Source organism: Grampus griseus, assembly GCF_964374135.1.
Source record: "Grampus griseus genome assembly, chromosome: 12".
Lineage (NCBI taxonomy): Eukaryota > Metazoa > Chordata > Mammalia > Artiodactyla > Delphinidae > Grampus > Grampus griseus.
In genome coordinates, this window is record NC_139006.1 from 28,128,050 (window position 1) to 28,151,009 (window position 22,960).

At 42.6% G+C, this 22,960-nt stretch overlaps 1 protein-coding gene and 1 pseudogene across 2 annotated transcripts in view; both read right to left on the minus strand.

Annotated features, from left to right (window-relative positions):
* PRELID3A (PRELI domain containing 3A) overlaps positions 1–22,948 on the minus strand; it is a 107,943-nt gene extending 84,995 nt beyond the window's left edge. Inside the window, exon 1 of the mRNA XM_082668145.1 lies at positions 22,835–22,948. The gene's annotated coding sequence lies outside the window, so the exon portion shown is untranslated. The remainder of the gene's footprint in view (positions 1–22,834) is intronic.
* On the minus strand, positions 7,639–8,637 carry LOC309830758 (S-adenosylmethionine decarboxylase proenzyme-like; annotated as a pseudogene). The gene is made up of 2 exons: positions 8,522–8,637; positions 7,639–8,165 (listed from the first exon to the last, which is right to left on the minus strand). The product of its transcript is annotated as an S-adenosylmethionine decarboxylase proenzyme-like (transcript).
* Positions 22,949–22,960: the final 12 nt, after the last annotated feature.

The window sequence follows — 22,960 nt, forward strand, 5'->3', positions numbered from 1 at the left end:
TACTTCTTCCACATTAAGAGCCAATACGATTTAATAGTTGTAGCTGAAGGCATGGGTTTGAAGAAGAACAAACCTGGGTTCCAGTCCTGGCTCCCATTCTGCAAACTGCTAACCTCTCCAAATGTCAGTATCATCATCCTTGACATGGGAACGCTACTAGTAAAAAAACAAAGTCCTTTGGGACTTGTGGGAATTAATGAGGACAGAGTACATGACTGTGGTTAGTATTGCTGTCACCGTCCCTGCTGACTCCTGACCTGGCTCCATCCAGCACCACCCTCTCCAGGTTCCTGCACAGCTCCCTAGCTGGCCCCTCAGAGCAGTGTCCCATCATCCTGCCACACCCCCTCCAGAGCTCTGTTTGGCCGTACCCTGGGGTGGTCCTCGGCACCCTCGTCCTCCTGCGACTGCTCCCGATACCTCCATCGTTACTCTCAGCACATTGTTTTAGAATTACTGCACCAGTTTGTGTTTCTGTCTCTCTCACCAGATTATGCTTATTAAGGAAGCATGTGTCTAGGCTCAACCTCTCTCTTAGCTTTTGAATTGTTATCTCTGGGGTGAGGCCCAGGAACAGGCATTGTTAATGAGCAGCCAAGGCAATCACAGCACTCTGGAGTTTGGAAAGGCGTCCTGCACTAGACTGAGCTCTGGGATGGGACCAGGCCTGGCTCATTTCTGTGTGCCCACGCTCGGTCCCAGTACCTGGCAAACAGTGAGCTCCAGATAAGTGCTTGTTCAGTGAGTCAAGGATGACTCCAAGGGCATCATGAACCTGGGAGCAGGTTGGCCAGGGTGGGTGGGGCTCCATCTGTTGTCACCACTACAGAGCCACCTGGTCGAGTTTAGGAAACCCTAGTGCCTTTGTGGGTCACCTGTGGGGTAAATTGAGAGGCTTTTCAACCAGTGGTCCTAGTCTTTTTTGTTAATCTATTCACATTTTATATATTGAGATTCGGTGTCAAAATTTCACTTTTACAAGAGTCTGCTGCTAAAAATAAATAAGTTTGAAAACTGCTGTACCAGAATAGCTTTTTAATTTAGATAGAAAATCAATCTCCCAGCAGGTAAGGAGTTTTGAAGAACTTTTGGAGACGTTCCTTTCCCACTGTCATGGATATTCTTCATTAGGCTCTGATGTTTAATTGACCCTGAAATACAATTATCATGAAGATCTGACTTACAGGGATTCCTCAACCCTCCATGCAGTTAGCACAAGAGGGCAGGAGGGCAGGATTCCAGCCGGCACCATCAGCATCTAGATCTTCCAAGATCCTATGTAGGAATATTATTGTTATCCAGAGACAGTTCTCTAACCAGAGTCAGAACTATCCTGAACCTCAACACAGCCAAGATATTCTCATGTTTTATTAAAACAGTATATCTCTGTGACCTTTTACTTTCTATGGTATATGCTTCTATGTAATTAATTCCTCTTCCCAACCCTTAAATACAATTCCTGAAGTAAGTCTCTACAATAAGTAGTCTAACTTTTCTTCCTTATTTCTGTTTCTGGGCACTTTAATTCTATCCAATTCCCATTATGCCTCTGGCATTGCAAAGATGGCTTAGGACCAAGGGGCCTGGTGTCCAAAACAATCATCAGTTTTCTCTCGAGAAGATACAACTAGGAAAAATCTAGGAACTTTATGATTTTTGTGCACTACTGTGACCAACAGTTTTAGAAAAATGTTTGATCACTACCAAGTAAAGTGGTGACTAGGAATATTCTAAATGTTCTGCTACTGTCATTCATGAAACTTGCATCGTTAGGGTTTGATGTTGTAATTCATTCTCTTATTCGTTGTCATGTAGGAGATATTAATATTGTGTCTTTAGATTCCTTTACTTGAGGCACATTACCAGGAACAGCAGCACAAGTCATGACCACAGACGGAAAATACCACATCAGCTTCACCTTATAGAAAATAATTAGCATTGTTATAGATTAACAACAGTAACATCATTTAGGAGGAAAAAAAATCCAGACCAGCCTGTGATACTTGAAAGTTTTCTCTTTTTTTTTAAATAAATTTATTTATTTATTTATTTATTTATGCTGTGTTGGGTCTTTGTTTCTGTGCGAGGGCTTTCTCTAGTTGCGGCGAGCGGGAGCCACTCTTCATCGCGGTGCATGGGCCGCTTACTAACGCGGCCTCTCCACGGAGCACAGGCTCCAGACGCGCAGACTCAGTAGCTGTGGCTCACGGGCTCAGTTGCTCCGCGGCATGTGGGATCTTCCCATACCAGGGCTCGAACCCGTGTGCCCTGCATTGGCAGGCAGATTCTCAACCACTACGCCACCAGGGAAGCCCCTTGAAAGTATTCTGAATGCACAACGCGCAGTTGTCCTTAATAGACTAATAGATTAATAGACCTCTCCTGCCACCTGGTGGACAAATTGTGCAGCACAGCTTCGCGTGAGCAGTCTCAGGGTCCTAGTCCCCAAACACATGTAACTTATTTATTTTTTGTAATAACGTTTACCAAGCAATTTCTCTGCTGGGATATCATCCACTGAATATATATTGGCACGTGTGTGTGTGTGTGTGTGTGTGTGTGTGTGTATACACATCAATAAAAATGTTCATTGTAGCATCTGAGATACAAATAAATTGGAATCAGTCTAACTGACCCTTGGTTAGAAACTGTTATACTTTTCCCATAGAATACCAGAAAGCTTATTAAAGAACTGGGTGGAAGTATATGCTATTAACATACAAACGTATATGCTAATCAGAAAAGCAAAGTGTATAAACTACAATTTCATTCACATGAAAATATACTTTATATGCTTGTAAATACATGTAAACTGTATGGACACATACACAACACACCAAAAAGAACTCTAAGAAAATTACCTTTAAGCAGTGAAAGTGAGAGATTGACTTTCACTCCCTATTTTGTATCGTCAACTTTGTTGAATTTATTTATTAGTTCTAGTAACTTTTAATGGATTGTTTATGATTTTCTATAATTAGGATCATGTCATGTGTATATACAGATAGGTTTACTTCTTCCTTTCCAATATGGATGCCTAATATTTCTTTTTCTTGTCTAATTGATCTGGCTAGAACTTCCAATACAATGTTAAATGGTAGCAGTGAAGGCTTCCCTGGGGGCGCAGTGGTTAAGAATCCGCCTGCCAATGCAGGAGACACGGGTTCAAGCCCTGGACCGAGAAGATTCCACATGCCACGAAGCAACTAAGCCCGTGTGCCACAACTACAGAAGCTGCGCTCTAGAGCCCACAAGCCACAACTACTGAGCCCACGTGCCACAACTACTGAGCCCACGTGCCACAACTACCAAGCCCGTACGCCTACAGCCCATGCTCTGCAACAAGCCTGTGCACCTCAATGAAGAGTAGCCCCTGCTCACTGCAACTAGAGAAAAGCCCACACAAAGACCCAATGCAGCCATAAATAAATAAATAAATAAATTTATAAAGACAAAAATAGTAGTGGTGAAAGTGGGCATCCTTGTCTTGTTCGTGATCTGAGAGGGAAAGATTTCAGTCTTTCACCATTGAGTAAGAAGTTAGGGCTTCCCAGGTGGCGCAGTGGTTGAGAGTCCGCCTACCGATGCAGGGGACACGGGTTCGTGTCCCGGTCCGGGAAGATCCCACATGCCGCGGAGCAGCTGGGCCCGTGAGCCATGGCCGCTGAGCCTGCGCGCCCGGAGCCTGTGCTCCGCAATGGGAGAGGCCACAACAGTGAGAGGCCCGCGTACCGCAAAAAAAAAAAAAAAAAGAAGTTAGCTGTGGGTTTTTCACAAGTATCCTTTATTATGTTGAGAAGGTTAACTTCCCTAGTATTCCAAGTGTTTTCTCTAATGAAACGGTGTTGGATTTTGTCAAATGCCTTTTCTGTATCAATTGAGATGATCATGTGATTTTTTGTTTTGTTTTTATATGCAAATGTTCATAGCAGCTTTATTCATATTTTCCAAAAATTGGAAACAAAATGTTCATTAACAGGAGAATAGCTAAACAAATTGTGGTACATTCATACAATGGAATACTACTCAGCAATAAAAATAAATACATGGTTCAACCTCTCAAAACTTTATACTAATGAAAGCATTAAGTGATTCAATTTAGTTTCAGAGCTGGGGTGGGGAGGGAAACCCTAGTCTATGGTGAAAAAATATGGATAGTAATTAAACTACCAACTAAAGTAGGGGTAGTGCTTTGTTGCTTAGGTAGGGGTATAAGGGAACCTTCCTTTGTCCTGATATGGCTGTGGGCTAAAAATATCCATTTTCAAAATTGTAGTTAAGATTTGTGTATTTCAATTTTATAAATCTTACCTAATAAGAGGTATGTATATATGAATATGGATAGATGAATGTACCAAAGCAGAATTGAGGACTATCGAAGCTAGGGTGTGAAGGTTCAAGGTACAATTTTTTTTTAATATACATCCAATTAAGATGTTTAATTACAAATCTCGACGTATTTTTATGGGCTCCTAGCTCACATATCCAACAGCATATTGGACATCTCTTGACACTGCCAATGGTTTTCTTCCAATCTTAGTCACATAACAGATCTCTATGACCCTGCCTCAATTTCATCCTAGGTTTCTGGTTTGAACAACTCAGGAAAATGCTAGATTGCAAGAAGTAGTCTGAAGAGGGTTCAGTTTGGGGTAAGAATTGTGACTTGTCATCTTGTAAAGGACTAATAAAGTAGCCCCTAAGGAGCAAACATAAGTGGGAAGAAACTAGAAAAGTAAAACAAACTGATGGTGATCAACAGTGGACATGCTTGCAGTGAACTCAGAAAGTCTCTGAAGGTAGGAATGGGTGGATAGAATCCAAAGGACCAATACTTCTTTCATTTTGACAAAAAGTGTAGATGAGAATGTCAAGTTTGAAGGTGGGTAGCCAGGAAATGGTGAGTTATCTGACTAGGACAATAAAAGCCTTTTATTTTTCATAGTGTGATATCACATTTACCATATTTTTCAGATTATGTCCCTGAATCTGATTAACACCAAGTGTCTGCCAAACTCAGTTACCTGTTCATGTAAAAGAATCTGGTGCTGTAGGTATTGCACACATATGTAACAACCTGCTTTTCTATGATCAACCCTTTTTAACTCAGATGATGAGATATGTACCTGCATGGCACAATGATCAAAAGCTTATAACTCTGTTCTAGTTAATAGAAATAACCATGAGTTAAACTCTGCCCCCACCCCACCATCAAGAGCCTATTTCATAATAAATGTTAGACTATTCCACCTTCAAACTTTTCACTTTTCTAGCTCCAAACTCTAGCATTCTTATTCTTACTACTTACACCCTCTCTACTCTTTGATATCCTGGTATATAGCCCGGATGATTTCCTTTGAGCTTCAGGTACGAAGCCACTAACAAAAAAATGTTTAAATCTGTTCTCCCAGGAGCTTAGAGATCTTATCTTTATGACAACTCCCATAAATCTTAAAAAATGATCATTAAATATTGATTTACTCAATTAATTATAAAAACTTTAGATGTCTAGTATTTGGTCATGTATACTATTTAAAAAAATACATCAACAGAAAACTTTCTGAACGTCACTAGACAACGAATTAAGCAAATCTTTATTGAAGCTTAAACTGTGGTACAGAAATACATTTCAACTGATTTAAGTCCAACACCATGAAGAGGGAAATTATGGCACCAAAATTTTCCCTCCTCTATCATACACACTAGGATTAATTTAGATTACTATCCAATCTATAGTTTTCATTTTTCTAGGCTTTGTTCCATACAAATTTGTGCAGTTTCTCAACATTAAATGGAAATCTTAAATCTATTGGGCCAGGGCGGGGGGCGGGAATCAGACCTCAAGCAAATAAATGTTCATCAAATCTACTGGGACACTGTTCAAGAACAAAATCCACTTTGACCACTGGTCCTCATAATAGCACCAAAACATTAGGTACTGCGCGCTAATTACAGAACCGGACTGATCCATTGATTGAAAGCTTCTTCAATGAAGCTCTGAATCAACAACGTGTTTAAAAGTCAAAATTGTTCCAACCACTTGATTTCAAACCAAGTAGAATTTATGTTTAGAAACACTAAAAAAAAAGTGTTTCATTTATAAATATGGAAGGAACAAAAACATCACTGCATCAATCCAGAAAGAATCAAAAATTGTTTGAGGACAAGAAGAAATACAAAATTGAGTCAACTTTGCTCTTTTCTCAGCTGCTTAAATAAATGTCCGTATTAGCAAATACAGCTAAAAGATGCCAACTCTTTTAAGCCTGTATTTCTAGTCATTTCCCATTGACCATTTTGGAATTTTGTGTGTTATGTTTTATGGATAGCGCTCTGCTTCACTGTGTAGTATGTCTGAATAACCTGAACAGTTCTCATTCATCACTTGATGTTACTCCATGGAGAAAGAAATACCAGTAAGAGGAACCATCAGAACACTATCACATGCATCACAAAGTCACATAACTTTTTAAGTCACAAGATGGCAAAGAAATCGATTCTGCTTTGAACCAAAGTTTATGGCATATCATTAATAGAAATGAGTGGAAATGGCTATGAAAGTAAAAGTTGAGGTGAATCATCTGAGCTGACTTGACTTGTTGAATCCAACACAACCTTTATCTTAAATCTCCTTGCTAACAAATTTAGTTATACTTTATTATACTACTACTTAGCAAGTTAATAAAGACATGGGACCCATGAGAAGCTAATCTCATTTAATGGGGGGCACAGAATGGCATACAGTTTCCATACAGTTCTGCCAATATTCCCTAGTATCAATCTACACCTTCTTTGCTAATCAACACCAGCTTATTTCAAAAGACCTCATGGTAACGAAAAATGCCAAACTCCCTTGACCTTAAAAGAAAATTAAGCCCAGGGTCCATTCCCCCATTCCCCTTCTGGGGTATAAGGTTAGTGTAAACCCACAGTGTAACAGTGTATTGCTTTATGGAGGGGGTGTGGTTGGGAGGGAGATACCATGGTGAGGAATGAATCAATTAAAGTCACACAAGTATAGGAAGCAGTGAGACAGTAATACACAAAATGGATAACTGCAGTCATTTTCGTAGAGGACTCGACTCGTGGAAGAAGAACTTTGATTGGTGCTGCAAGAACACCTGTATGAAGTAGAAACTGGTTTCAATAACATTAGTAGAGAATATGTTCTAGAAAGTGGAGGTAACTGGATGCAAAATCCTGGTAGCAATTTAATAGAACAGTCCCAGATGGCTAGGCTGAGGCCAACACCTAATGAGGACGAAAGCCTTGTCTGTGGGGAATTTTGGATGATACCTGGAGAAATACTACACTGTGCATAAACCAAACTGAGTTGTTTTCACAAGTGTTGTAAAGTTTCATATAGTAAAAGGTTTTTTCTACATGCACTTCAATTTCACAGCAAGAGTGGCATAGGATACCTAAACACAGAAGAGAGCATTCATGCAAGATATCTAACTCCTTGATATAATAATGCATACAATTCAAAATGATTACACTATCATTACATCTAGGGCTTTCTGCAACTACAAGGTGGTGGTTATGGAAAGCATGGCCCTTGGTATCAATATCTAAAAAGCAGCCACCACCTTCTTCTATGTGTGTTCTCTTTTTGCGTTTTTTCTTCATTTTTCTTAATCAACTCTGCTGTTGTTGCTGCTTCTCAGCAAACTGGTAAAAACAAAATTGTAATCACTGAACATAGCGCTCTGGCAATCAAGACGTTTAAAACCTTCAATACTCTGGGGCGGAGAAAGCACTGTGAGACATTTAGAACTCTGATTTACAAACAGGGTAGTCACAAATTTTCCTGGCTTGAAGACTTCCACAACTTTCCTGATCAGGTCATCATAGGAGGTCTGACTTAAGTTTGTTTCAAAGCTAACATAAGAAAATTCTGGTTCTGAGTGATGTGAATAGTCCAGTAAGTGCCATCCAATTTCATTCCACTCATTGAATACCCACAAGGATTGAACAGTGTGGCATCAATGACAGAACCTGGTATCAGGTCACGAATTCCACTCTCACGAGTGACATCCTTTGCAGTAACACCATCTTTCATGTAGAACTGGTCCATAACTGCTGGGTCAAGCTCACTCAACAGAATTTCCAGGGTTTGATCCGGCTGATTGATTACCCGACTCTCTGGGAAATCCAAAGTACAAAAGCACCAACAATCAGAATTCATGCGTCCCATACAATATGTTGCTCCATTTGGGAAAATTGCATTAAGAAACTCTATTTCTTCCTGGAAATTCCGCTGTGGGTACCCTTGGTGAGAAGGCTTCATGAAATTCTTACGAGAATAAAAGAAGCTTTGAATTGAGTCAAACCCACTGTAATCCCTAGCAAGTTTCAACAGGGGAACCAGTGCTTTCAGCAAGAGGGTGGTACCACATGTCTTCAAAATGAAACGTCTCTTGGAGACAAACATGCTACTCTGAGTACATAAGCTTCCTGCTTGTCAGTTTTTGTCACACTTATGATTGACCATAGCACATCCTTCAAAAGTATGTCCCACTCGGATCTTGGGATGGTGCAAAGATCCCCAGATCCTTGGTTTGCGTTGGGTTGCTGCCTGGAGAACTAAACCTCCAGCAGCTTCTCAGTCCCTTCGAAAAAATGTGCAGCTTCCATCACCGTGAGACTAGCGAACAACCAACAACCACAGAAAATCAACTAAATTAAATCTCTTCTCCTGCTGCTGCCGCCGCCACTGAGGATTATTCCAGCTGTGTTACTAAAGTTCAGGTTCCTTTTTTGCTATAATTTTATATTAACTTTTTTTAAAAAGCGTTAATAAAATTTTCCCGGCTTTTTTTTGTGTGTGTGTGAGCAAAAGTTGAAACAGAGGCAGATACAGAGGAAACAGAGGCAGATACAGCTCAGTCTCTTGTAGTCCGCTGTTTCCCCGTTAGAGAGAGTAGAGCGAGCGCTAGCTAATGTCGCCGGCCATACTGTGGGAGCGATCATGTGATTTTAAAAAATTCATTCTATTAACGTGATGTATTACATTGATTTTATTATGTTGAACCAACCTGACATTCTGAGGTAAATCCCACTTGGTCATGGTGTATAATCCTTCAAATATGATGTTGGCTTTGGTTTGCTAGTATTTTGTTGAGGATTTTTTTTTTTTTTTTTGCGGTACGCGGGCCTCTCACTGTTGTGGCCTCTCCCGTTGCGGAGCACAGGCTCCAGACGCGCAGGATCAGCGGCCATGGCTCACGGGCCCAGCCGCTCCGCGGCATGTGGGATCTTCCCAGACCGGGGCACGAACCCGCGTCCCCTGCACCGGCAGGCAGACTCTCAACCACTGCGCCACCAGGGAAGCCCTTGTTGAGGATTTTTGCATGTATATTCATAAGGGATACTGCATTATCTCCAAATACAGTCACATTGGAAGTTGGGGTTTCAAATATGAATGTTGGGGTCAATCTACAGATTTAATGTGATCCCTATCAAATCACCCATGACGTTTTTCACAGAACTAGAACAAATAATCCTAAAATTTATATGGAACCATAAAAGACCCAGAATTGCTAAAGCAATCCTGAAGAAAAAGAACAAAGCGGGAGGCATAACCCTCCCAGACTTCAGAAAATACTACAAAGCTACAGTAATCGAAACAGAGTGGTACTGGCACAAAAACAGATACATGGATCAATGGAACAGAATAGAGAGCCCAGAAATAAACCCACACACCTACAATCAATTAATATTCAAAAAAGGAGGCAAGAATATAAAAAGGGGAAAAAGACAGTCTCTTCAGCAAGTGGTGCTGGGAAATTTGGACAGCTGCATATAAATCAATGAAGTTAGAACACACCCTCACACCATGCACAAAAATAAACTCAAAACGGCTTAAAGACTTAAACATAAGATATAACACCATGAAACTCCTAGAAAAGATCATAGGCAAAACATTCTCTGACATAAATTGTACCAATATTTTCTTAGGTAAGTCTCCCAAGACAATAGAAATAAAAACAAAAATAAACAAATGGGACCTAATCAACCTTACAAGCTTCTGCACAGCAAAGGAAAACATAAACAAAATGAAAAGACAACCTACAAAATGGGAGAAAATATTTGCAAACGATGCAACCGACAAAGGATTGATTTCCAAAACATACAAACAGCTCATACAATTCAACAACAATAAAAAACAAACAACTCAATCGATAAAAGGGCAGAAGACGTAAATAGACATTTCTGCAAAGAAGACATACAGATGGCCAATAGGCACATGAAAAGATGCTCAACATCACTAATTATTAGAGAAATGCAAATCAAAACCATAATGAGGTACCATCTCACACCAGTCAGAATGGCCATCATTAAAAAGTCTACAAACAGGGCTTCCCTGGTGGCTCAGTGGTTAAGAATCCACCTGCCAGTGCAGGGGACACAGGTTCGAGCCCTGGTCTGGGAAGATCCCACATGCCACAGAGCAACTAAGCCCGTGAACCACAACTACTGAGCCTGCACTCTAGAGCCCGCGAGCCACAACTAGTGAGTCCGTGTGCCACAACTACTGAAGCCCGCGTGCCTAGAGCCCGTGCTCCGCAACAAGAGAAGCCACCACAATGAGAAGCCCGCGCACCGCAACAAAGAGTAGCCCCTGCTCGCCACAACTAGAGAAAGCCTGCGCGCAGCAACAAAGACACAGCCAAAAAATAAAAATAAATTTATTTAAAAAAAGAGAAAAGGTCTACAAACAATAAATGCTGGAGAGGGTGGGGAGAAAAGGGGACTCTCTTACACTGCTGGTGGTAACGTAAATTGGTGCAGCCACTATGGAAAACAGTAGGGAGGTTCCTCAAAAAAACTAAAAATAGAGTTGCCATATGATCCAGCAATTCCACTCCTGGGCAAATACTCATTCAAAACTATAATTCTAAAAGATACATGCAGGGACTTCTCTGGTGGTCCAGTGGTTAAGAATCAGCACTTCCATTGCAGGGGCACAGGTTCAATCCCTGGTTGGGGAACTAAGATCCTGCATGCCACATGGCACAGCCAAAAAAAAAAATTAAATTAAAATTAAAGATACATGCACCCCTATGTTCATAGCAGCGCTATTTACAATAGTGAAGACATGGAAACATAGAGAAATACAAATCCACAATGAGGTATCACCTCACATCAGTCAGAATGGCCATCATCAAAAAATATACAAACAATAAATGCTGGAGAGGGTGTGGAGAAAAGGGAACCCTCCTGCACTGCTGGTGGGAATGTAAACTGATACAGTCACTATGGAGAACAGTATGGAGTTTCCTTAAAAAACTAAAAATAGAACTACCATATGACCCAGCAATCCCACTACTGGGCATATACCCTAAAAAAACCATAATTCAAAAAGATACATGTACTGCAATGTACATTGCAGCACTACATACAATAGCCAGGCCATGGAACCAACCTAAATGTCCATCAACAGATGAATGGATAAAGAAGATGTGGCACATATATACAATGGAATATTACTCAGCCAACAAAAGGAATGAAATTGAGTTATTTATAATGAGGTGGATGGACCTAGAGTCTGTCGTACAGAATGAAGTAAGTCAGAAAGAGAAAAATACCGCATGCTAACACACATATATGGAACCTGAAAAAACAGTAATGATGAACCTAGTGGAAGGGCAGGAATAAAAATGCAGACGTAGAGAACAGACTTGAGGTCACAGGGCGGGAAGCGGAAGCTGGGACGAAGTGAGAGAGTAGCACTGACATATATACACTACCAAATGTAAAATGGATGGCTAGTGGGAAGCTGCTGCATAGCACAGGGAGATCAGCTCGGTGCTTTGTCACCACTTAGAGGGGTGGGATAGGGAGGGTGGGAGGGAGGCTCAAGAGGGAGGGGACATGGGGATATATGTATACATATAGCTGAATCACTTTGTTGTACAACAGCAACTAACACAACATTGTAAAGCAGTTATACTCCAATAAAGATATTTTTTAATTAAATAAATACTTTTAAAATTTTATTTTAAAAATAAAATAAATAAAAGTAAAAACATAGTGTCATATCACACACACACAAACCTAAATGTCCGTTGACAGATGAATGGATAAAGAAGATGGGATATATATACACACACACACACACACACACACACATATATATATATAAATAATATGATATCACTTATATGTAGAATATAAAATATGATACAGGGACTTCCCTGGTGGTGCAGTGGTCAAGAATCTGGCTGCAAGGTACACGGGTTCGAGCCCTGGTCCCGGAAGATCCCACGTGCCGCAGAGCAACTAAGCCCGTGCGCCACAACTACTGAGCCTGCGCTCTTTTCTTTGTCCAGCCTTAACCAGTGCTGCACCTGCTTACACCCATTCTTGGAGGACCCTAGCTGATTCACTGAAGAACTCCAGGGACTAAATTTCTCCTTCGACTTCACTTAGAAGGACCTGAATGTTGCCATTTCCCACTGTTGCACCCCTGAGGAAAAGACCTACATTTGGGCAGAGGCTCAAGCATATGCTGATGGATTACACACTGCCCCACCCAATCATTATCCTGTGGGCATGATGGCGGTACCACTGATTGATCCCAATTGGGAGTATCAGCCAGGCTAAACTGGTATCCCTAAAAGAGACCACATGATCCTTTGCCTCATTGAAGGGATGAAACTATACATAATTAAACCTGTCATTTATGGTAAGGTTAAAGAGATCACTCAAGGTCAGGACAAAAATCCAGCCCTATTTCAGGCCAGGCTGGTAGATGCCCTCTAAAAGTATATGACTGTTGACCCAAACACTTTTTGAGGGACACATTGTACTTGCAATCCATTTCATTAGCTTGTCAGCCCCCAACATCTGTCAAAAGCTTGCCATGGGGCCCCCAAACCCCTTGCAACCTTACTGATATGGCCTTCAGTGTCTTTAACAGCAGAGACCAGGCTGAGGAGGAAAGAAAGGAACAGCATGACTTAAGGGACCATTAGCAAGCCAAGCTTCTGGCAGCCATCATGGCAGGACCTAACTCACCTCCTGGTCACCCCAAAGGCACTCCCAGAAGCCCCCCGCCAGGTAAAGGAGCCTGTTTTAACTATGGGAGCCCCAAACACTGGAGGAAGGAATGCCCAGAAAACAGGTTCCAGCCTCCACCCAAGACACCATGCCCACTCTGTAAGAAGATGGGCCACTGGAGAAGGGAATGCCCTCAGCTCCAAAGGGAGTGGGGAAATTGCCCCTTGCCAGTCATGGCAGTGGTTGATTGATGGGACCTGGGACCTCCCAAGAAGAAAGTCATTATCACATGGGAGGAACCACAGGTGACCACTGACATGGCAGGTTGTCCAGTTTCTACTAGACATAGGAGCCACTTACTCTGTCCTGACTTCTCACGCTAGGCTCCTTGCCCCCAAAACCTGCTCTATTGTTGGGGGAGAAGGAAGGCCAAAATGAAAACATTTCACCACCCCTCTAACTTGCAGCTGGGGAAAGACTCTTATAACTCACAAGTTTCTGGTCATGCCTGAATGCCCCAGCCCATTATTAGGAAGAGATTTCATTCTTCTAAATCTTTCTCTCCCTGAGTAAGTGACTCTTACTGTCCCTGAAAACCAAAACCAAGACCTATTTTTGGCTAGACTATGCATTATACAAGACATGGACAGTCCAGCTCAAAATATTTCCCCAGTAATTAAAGAACTCATACAGCCACAGGTCTGGGACCAGGAAATCTAATGACAGGCAAAGATTGCCACTCCTGTGAAAATCACCTTAAAGGAGGCTAATAACTTCCCTTCCAAGCATCAATATCCCACAAAACCAGAGGCTTGATGAGGCCTCCAATCCCTGATCTCAAAATTCATCAAATAGGGGCTTTTGTTGCCATGTCAATCTCCTTGTAATACTCCAATCCTACATGTTCTCAAACCAAATGGGGAATGTACAATGATCCAAGATCTTTGAATCATAAAAGAAGCTGTCATGAGCCACAACTACTGAGCCCGCAAGCCACAACTACTGAAGCCCGTGTGCCACAATTACTGAAGCCCACATGCCTAGAGATTGTGTTCCACAACAAAGAGAAGCCACCACAATGAGAAGCCCGCTCACCACAATGAAGAGTAGTCCCCGCTTGCCGCAACTTGAGAAAGCCCGCATGCAGCAATGAAGACCCAATGCAGCCAAAAACAAAATAAATAAAATTTTAAAAATAATACATTTTAGGGTTTCCCTGGTGGCACAGTGGTTGAGAGTCCGCCTGCCGATGCAGGGGACACATGTTCGTGCCCCGGTCTGGGAGGATCCCACATGCCGCGGAGTGGCTGGGCCCGTGAGCCATGGCCGCTGAGCCTGCGCGTCCAGAGCCTGTGCTCCGCAACAGGAGAGGCCACAACGGTGAGAGGCCCGCATACTGAAGAAAAATAATAATAATAATAATAAATTTTTTAAATAAATAAAAAATAAAAATTCCCTATGAACAAAAGTCGAGGACCAGATGGTTTCACAGGTGAATTCTACCAAACATACAAAGAACAACTTATACAGATCCTTCTCAAACTCTTCCAAAAACTGAACAGAAAGGAACACTCCCAAAGACATTCTATGAAGCCACCATCACCCTGATACCAAAACCACACAAAAGATACTAAAAGATACCACCAAAAAGGAAAATCACAGGTCAATATCTTTGATGAATACAGATGCAAAAATTCTCAAAAAAAAAATATTAGCAAACTGAGTCCAACAACACATAAAGATCATACACCATGACCAAGCTGGTCACAAGGATGGCTCAACACATGCAAATCAATCAATGTGATATACCACATCAACAAAAGACAAAAACAACAATCATCTCAATAGATGCAGGAAAAGCATTCAATAAAATTCCACATCCATTCATAATAAAAACCCTTTTGAAAGTAGGTATAGAGAGAACATATCTCAACATAATAAAAGCTATTTATGATGAACCAATGGCCAATATAATACTCAACAGTGAAAAGCTGAAAGCCTTCCTGCTAAAATCTGGAACAAGACAAGGATGCCCACTCTTACCTCTTCTATTCAACACAGTACTGGAAGTTTTAGCCACAGCAATCAGAAAAGAAAAAGAAATAAAAGGTATTCAAATGGTAGGGAAGAGGTAAAATTGTCATTATATGCAGATGACATGATAATATACAGAGAAAACCCTAAAGAGTCCACACAAAAACTACTAGAACTGATAAACGAATAGAACAAGGTAGCAGGATACAAGATTAACATACAGAAACCGAATGCATTTCTTTACACCAACAATGAAATATCAGAAAGGGAATATAATAAAATGGTACCTCTTAAAATCACACCCCCAAAAATAAAATATTTAGGAATAAACCTGACCAAGGAGTTGAAAGACATATGCTGAGAACTAAAAAACATTAATAAAGGAAATTGAAGATGATTCTTCAACTAAGCGTTTGCATGCCGCAACCAAGCATGCCACAATTAAGGAACCCGCGTGCCGTGGCGAAGATTCCACATGATTCAGGTGAGACCCGGCACAGCCAAAGTAAATAAATAAATAAATAAATAAATAAATATATTTTTGAAAAATGCTAGAGAGGGTGTGGAGAAAAGGGAACCCTCTTACACTATTAGTTGGAATGTAAGTTGGTGCAGCCACTGTGGAAAATAATATGGAGGTTCCTCAGAAAACTAAAAATAGAATTACCATATGATCCAGGAATTCCACTCCTGGGCATATATTCAGACAAAACTATAATTCAAAAAGATACATGCGGGACTTCCCTGATGGCGCAGTGGTTAAGAATCCTCCTGCTAATGCAGGGGACTCGGGTTTGAGCCCTGGTCCGGGAATACCCCACATGCTGCGGAGCAACTAAGCCCATGTGTCAAAACTACTGAGCCTGCGTCTAGCGCCCACGAGCCACAGCTACTGAAGCCCACGTGCCTAGAGCCTGTGCTCCGCAACAAAAGAAGCCACTGCAATGAGAAGCCTGCACACTGCAATGAAGAGTGGCCTTCACTCGCCGCAACTAGAGAAAGCCCGCGCACAGTAATGAAGACCTTATGCAGCCAAAAATAAATTTATTCAAAAAAAAGATACGTGCACCCCTATGTTTATAGCAGCACTCACTATTCATGATAGCCAAGACATGGAAACAACCTAAATGTCCATCGACAGATGAATGGATAAAGATGTGGCACTTACATACAATGGAATAGTACTCAGCCATAAAAATGAACGAAATAATGCCATTTGCAGCAATATAGATGCAACTAGAGATTATCATACTAAGTGAAGTCAGTCAGAAAGAGAAATACAAATACCATATGATATCACTTATATGTGGAATCTAAAATATGACACAAACCTTTCTATGAAACAGAATCACGGACATAGAGAACAGACTGGTGGTTGCCAAGGGGGATGGGGTTGGGGGAGAGAAGGAGTGGGAGGTTGGGGTTAGCAGATGTAAGCTTTTTTTTTTTTTTTTTTATGCAGTACGTGGGCCTCTCACTATCGTGGCCTCTCCTGTTGCGGAGCACAGCCTCCGGACGCGCAGGCTCAGCGGCCATGGCTCACAGGCCCAGCCGCTCCACGGCATGTGGGATCTTCCCGGACCGGGGCACGAACCCGTGTCCCCTGCATCAGCAGGTGGACTCTCAACCACTGCGCCACCAGGGAAGCCCAGATGTAAGCTTTTATATATAGAATGGATAAACAACAAGGTCCTACTGAATAGCACAGAGAACTATACTCAATATCTATGATAAACCATAATGGAAAAGAATATAAAATAGAAGAATGTATATGTATGTGTGTGTGTGTATACATATATATATATGTATATACACTGAGAATCACTTTGCTGTACAGTAATTAAGACATTGTAAATCAACTACAATAAAAAAAATTCTACCAAAAAAAAAATTGGTAATGGAAACTGAAAATGATTCAAAGAAATGGAAAGAATCCCATGCTCTTAGAAGAACTGATATTGTTAAAATGGCCATACTACCCAAAGCAATCTACAGATTTAATGTGATCCCTATCAAATAACCCCTGACATTTTTCACAGAACTAGAACAAATAATCCTAAAATTTATATGGAATCATAAAAGACCCAAACTGCCAAAGCAATCCTGAGGAAAAAGAACAAAGCAGGAGGCATAACCCTCCCAAACTTCAGACAATACTACAAGGCTACAGTAATCAAAACAGAGTGATACTGGCACAAAAACAGACATATGGATCAATGGAACAGAATAGAGAGCCCAGAAATAAACCCACACACCTATGGTCAATTAATCTTTGACAAAGGAGGCAAGAGTATCCAATGGGAAAAAGACAGTCTCTTCAGCAAGTGGTGTTGGGAAAGTTGGACAGTCACATGCAAATCAATGAAGTTAGAATACACCAGGCACAAAAATAAACTCAAAATGGATTAAAGACTTAAACATAAGACATGACAACATAAAACTCCTAGAAGAGAACATAGGCAAAACATTCTGACATAAATCATACAGATGTTTTCTTAGGTCTCCCAAAGCAATACAAATAAAAGCAGAAATAAACAAATGGGACGGAATCAAACTTAAAAGCTTTTGCGCAGCAAAGGAAAACATAAACAAAATGAAAAGATAACCTACAGACTGGCAGAAAATGTTTGCAAATGATGTGATTAACCAGGGCTTAATTTCCAAAATATACAAACAGCTCATACAATTCAATAACACAGAAACAAACAACCCAAACAAAAAATGGGCAGAAGATCTAAATAGACATTTCTCCAAAGAAGACATACAGAAGGCCAATAGGCACATGAAAAGATGCTCATCATTACTAATTATTAGAGAAATGCAAATCAAAACTACAATGAGGTACCACCTCACACCAGTCAGAATGGCCATCATCAAAAAGTGTACAAATAATAAATGCTGGAGAGGGTGTGGGGAAAAGGGAACCCTCTTACGCTGTTGGTGGGAATGTAAATTGGTGCAGTCACTATGGAAAACAGTAGGGAGGCTCCTCAGAAAACTAAAAATAGAGTAGCCATATGATCCAGCAATCCCACTCCTGGGCATATATCTGGACTAAACTATAATTCAAAAAGATACATGCACCCCTATGTTTATAGCAGCACTATTCACAACAGCCAAGACACGGGAACAACCTAAATGTCCATCAACAGATGAATGGATAATAAAGTCGATGTGATACACACACACACACACACACACGTATACACACACACAATGCAATACTACTCAGCCATAAAAAAAGAATGAAATAATACCATTTGCAGCAACATGGATGGACCTAGATATTATTCTACTAAGCGAAGTGAGTCAGAAAGAAAAAGACAAATACCGTATGATATCACTTATATGTGGAATCTCAAATATGACAAGAATTAACGTATCTATGAAACAGAAACATACACACAGATATAGAGAAGAGACCTGTGGCTGCCAAGTGGGGGGGGAGTGTGGGAGGGAAGGGTTGGGAGTCTGGGATTAGCAGACGCAAACTATTATATACACAATGGATAAACAACAAGGTCCTACTGTATAGCACAGGGAACTATATTCAATATCCTATGATAAACCATAATGGAAAAGAATATGAAAAAGAATGTATATATGTGTATAACTGAGTCACTTTGCTGTACAGCAGAAATACAACATTGTAAATCAACTACACTTCAATAAAATTCAAAAAGCAAAAACCAAAAAACACCTTCAGCTCAGGCCACCTTACTCCCTCATAATCAACCCCCAGCCCACTTTGTTGTCACCCCTGTACACAATCAAGGAAATAGAGTGGGTCTGAACTAGGGGATACCAAGAGGGTCCCAATGGCTGTGGATTAAGGAACAAACAATAATGCTGTCCACAGCATTACAATGGAATATTTAAAAATCATTCTATGACTTCTCTCATCTGGGGTGGGATGCTTTGACTAGCCTGGTGGAAAAAGTCTTCTCTGGCATGGGCCTTTCTCAGACTAGCCTAGAGGTCACAGAGGTCTGTAATATATGTTACTATAATAACCCAGGGGGAAAACTAAGGCCTCCACCTCTCCTCCAGCCCATCCAAAGAAGAGGAGAACTGGCAAATAGACTTTACCCAGATGCCATCCTCCCAGGGATATAAATACCTTCTGGTCTTTATTGACACTTTTACCAGATGGGTGGAAGCCTTCAACTAAGACCAAGAGAGCTCAGGGGGTAATAAAGGCATTACTAAAGGAAATAATTCCTCTGTTTGGACTTCCACGGTCTTTACAAAGTGATAACGGTCCCTCTTTTGTGGCTAGGGTTACCCAACAAATCTCTACTGCCCTAGGCATTTGCTACCACCTCCATGCTGCCTGGAGGCCTCAACCATCAGGGAAGGTGGAAAGGGCAAATCAAACTTTAAAAAGAATCCTGGCTAAACTTTGTCAAGAGACATTAGAACCTTGGACAAAGTTTTTACCTATAGCCCTCTTGAGAATCAGGGGGGCACCTAAAACAGGGCTAGGGATCAGCCTGTCTGAAATGACTTATGGCAGGCCCTTTTTATCCTCTGACATTTTGGTGGATACTGAAACCAGTGAGCTTATTAAGTACCTAATTAATCTGGGACTGGTCCAAAAGGTAATTTCAGAATATGGAAATCAGGCCCCCAACCAGGAAACTGACCCCATTCATGTTCAGCTGGGAGATTTTGTCCTCCTAAAAACATGGAGAGAAGGGTCCCCCTCTGATCAATTACTGCCCAAGTGGAGGGGCCCTTACTAGGTCCTTCTCAGTACCCCTATTGCAGTTAAATTACAAGGGATCAACAGTTGGGTTCACCTGTCCCAAATCAAGCCAGTTCCTCTTAAGTCCCAACAGGACCCTGGCTATGAACAGGAAGACACCTCCAACTGGACCTGTGAGCCCACCAAAGGCCTTAGGCTCCTATTTAAAAACCAAGAAGTTGAATATATACTCAAAGGACAGACATCGTTGGCAGATAAGTAAAATGATTTGGTGGATTGGACTCGTACTCACCATTTTTGCTATTATTCTCTTACTTACATTTTACCAGTTCACTTAACCACCCCTGCCAGGGAAGAACTCCTCTGTCCATGCTGGGTTTAAAGAAGACTGTTCACTTTTAGCTCGCCACCGCCACCATGAAGCCATTATTAACCCTAAAATTTCTCTCCCTCCTGTGGATATCTGCACAAGGCGGATGGAGCAGCAACTCCATAGTACAAATTTCCTCCACCATAGGAAAAAATGAAAATCTTACTAACCGCTGGGTCTGCCACGTCAACCCCCATGAGGTCCCGGGGTGGCCCATCTTCTACCCAGCCTCGGTCAACACCTCCCTCTATACTCTTAACCAGTCCAGTTGGTCTTGGGACCCACCCACAGAAGAGCTTCTCTCCACGGTCAATTGGACATGCTTTAACCTGTCCTCAGTCATTTGCATTAACTTGACTGAAAGAGCTCAGCCTTTTCCTAAAACCCACAGGGATCATATCTTCAAACTTTCAACACTGCATGATCTGAAAGCCATCTTTAGGTGTAGGACACAACCCATATGTTGAAGGTCTATTCAAAGATACAAATGCGAAAGGGGGACACCTGAAGTGACCTCAACAGAGCTAGATGAGACACAGAATTCCACCCATTGGATATGTCTGGCATCTCTGGGATCCCGGGAGTCCACGACCTACCCCCATTTTGGAAACTGGAAAGGGGGCACTCTACCTCCTCCGTTCACAAAATATAACGTGACTGCCTCACATGAAGAGGAACCTCTTCCCCCATATAAGACCCACTTGCCTGAGGTGGGGATCCGAGGAGGGCCACTTAGCCCCAGCTGCACCTGCTCAACGAATCCCAACCTCACCTGGCAGAGCCAGCTTCTTCAGGAAAACAGATCCCAGACATGGCTATGTGCTCCAAGGGGACACCTCATAATTTGTGGCCACCCAAAAGGAAGGCTGCAGGGTCCTATCTATGTGAGTCCCCTCTGAGCCATGGGCTACCAATGCATACATAAAAGATTAACCATGGGATCCTACACACTCGCCTTTTTAGCCCCTGGGGTAATATCCATATATAATATCTCCATTCCCCATCCCTGGCTCCAGCGTGTGACTGGCCTCCTCCTGGCAGGAATTGGAGCTGCTATTGGCTTGGTGGACCCACAGGGAGGCTTTGCATACCATATGGCAACGCTTCGCTTTGTAACCTGTCAGTTACTCTACCTACTCTGGCCAGGAGCACGGGGAATGCACCCTTCAGACTCTCAACCTCCCTTAACTCCCTAGCAAATGTGGTGATGGTAAAAGACTGGCCTTGGGTTATCTCCTAACTTAGAAGGGAGGGGTATGCACAATAATCAATAAAACGTGTTGCACCTACATCGATGCCACTGGCCAGATGGAAGAAGATATCCAAAAGGTATATAAACAGGCTCAATGGCTATACATTTTTGGAAAGGGTAACCCCAGCGCCAAATCCACTGGGACTGTAGTCAGAGGGGTATGACATACCCCTGGTTCCTACCCCTACTTGGACCTCTGATCGCAATAGTATTTTTACTGATTTTTGGACCCTGCCTTTTTAACCTGCGCGTTAAGTTTCTTTCCTCCAGATTACAACAGTTTCACCTGCAGATGATGGTACGCCAGGGATTTCAACCCAGCCCACATGAAGATGGGGACTATAAACATCACCTGGAAAGGGTTGCAGCCTCCCACTCCCCACTCTCCATCCCTGCTTCTGCCAATGACCCCGATACCCCTATCTCTGACAGATGGCAAGGTGGTCTGGACCCCACAGGTAGGGACAATGCCCCTGCTCGGCTTGAAGCAGCTTCAGAAGACGAACCATCGACCCTTTGACCCTTAAAAGGTTTTAAGGGTCCAAACTCCTTGAGTGGGCCAGTGTTAGAGCAGGCAGTTGGCCAGATAAGAACAGAGAAGGGAGGCATGGGAGTCTGACAGGAAACCATACATCTTGTGACCACAGGGGTCCTAGAGGCAAACAAGAAAGGCAGGAACCTCCAGCGTAGTCGGAAAGTAACCTTCTGCTCACTATTCCCTCATTACAACATAATTAACACTGTGACCGGGGCAGTACCCATCCTGCACCTGAGGCCACGACAGACCTGAAAAGACCAAAGAGGACCAAAACTCCCCCGTCCTTGGGGAGGCGGAGAAGGGAAATAAGATCGAGAGAAGTCTCCCCTGAGTCTCGCCCTGTAATGAATATTCTTCCCAGCTGTTTCCGCGCCCCATATAACCAACTCGCGGTAGGAAACTCAGGGCAGCTGCTCACTCAGCAGCCCACTCTCCCTCCCGACAGCGTGCGGTCGCTCAGTAAACCCTCGCTTCGCCTCCGTGTGGGGCTCTGAATTCTGTGAGGAAACAAGAACCTACCCTCCGGTGACACAGCCAGGCGGGCAGAAGTTGACCCGTGAACTCAGTTCCCCCTTCTCCGTTCTTTGGCCACTGAATAAAGCCTGTGCTGTGTGGATCTCAGCTACTGTCACGTTCGCCTACTCGAACCCGAACCGGAAAAGAACCCTCCCTCCTCCCCCCAGGCAGAGCCCACACGACTTAACCGGCCACAGTATCTCACACATTTTCCCTCGTTTCCCGCTACTCCACCTCGGCTGGGAGCACAAGTCCCTCCCACTGCTGAGAGACTGATGGCCGCGCATTTTCACCTGCTGTGGGTCCGGTTCCTGACGGCCGCCCTGGCTCCTCCAGGGCCTAGGACGGTGCCTGCCACGGACAAGGCCCCACTGAATAGGCTCTCAAGCAAGTATGTGACGAGGGACCTACCGAGACAGGTGTCCGAAGGGTCGAAGACGGCCTCCGCCCTGAGGGAGAGGGCCACCCGGCGGAGCCCCAGCGTCCTCAGCGGGTCCGCCCCGCGCTCTAGCCCGTGCAGCGCCAAGACTAGCACCC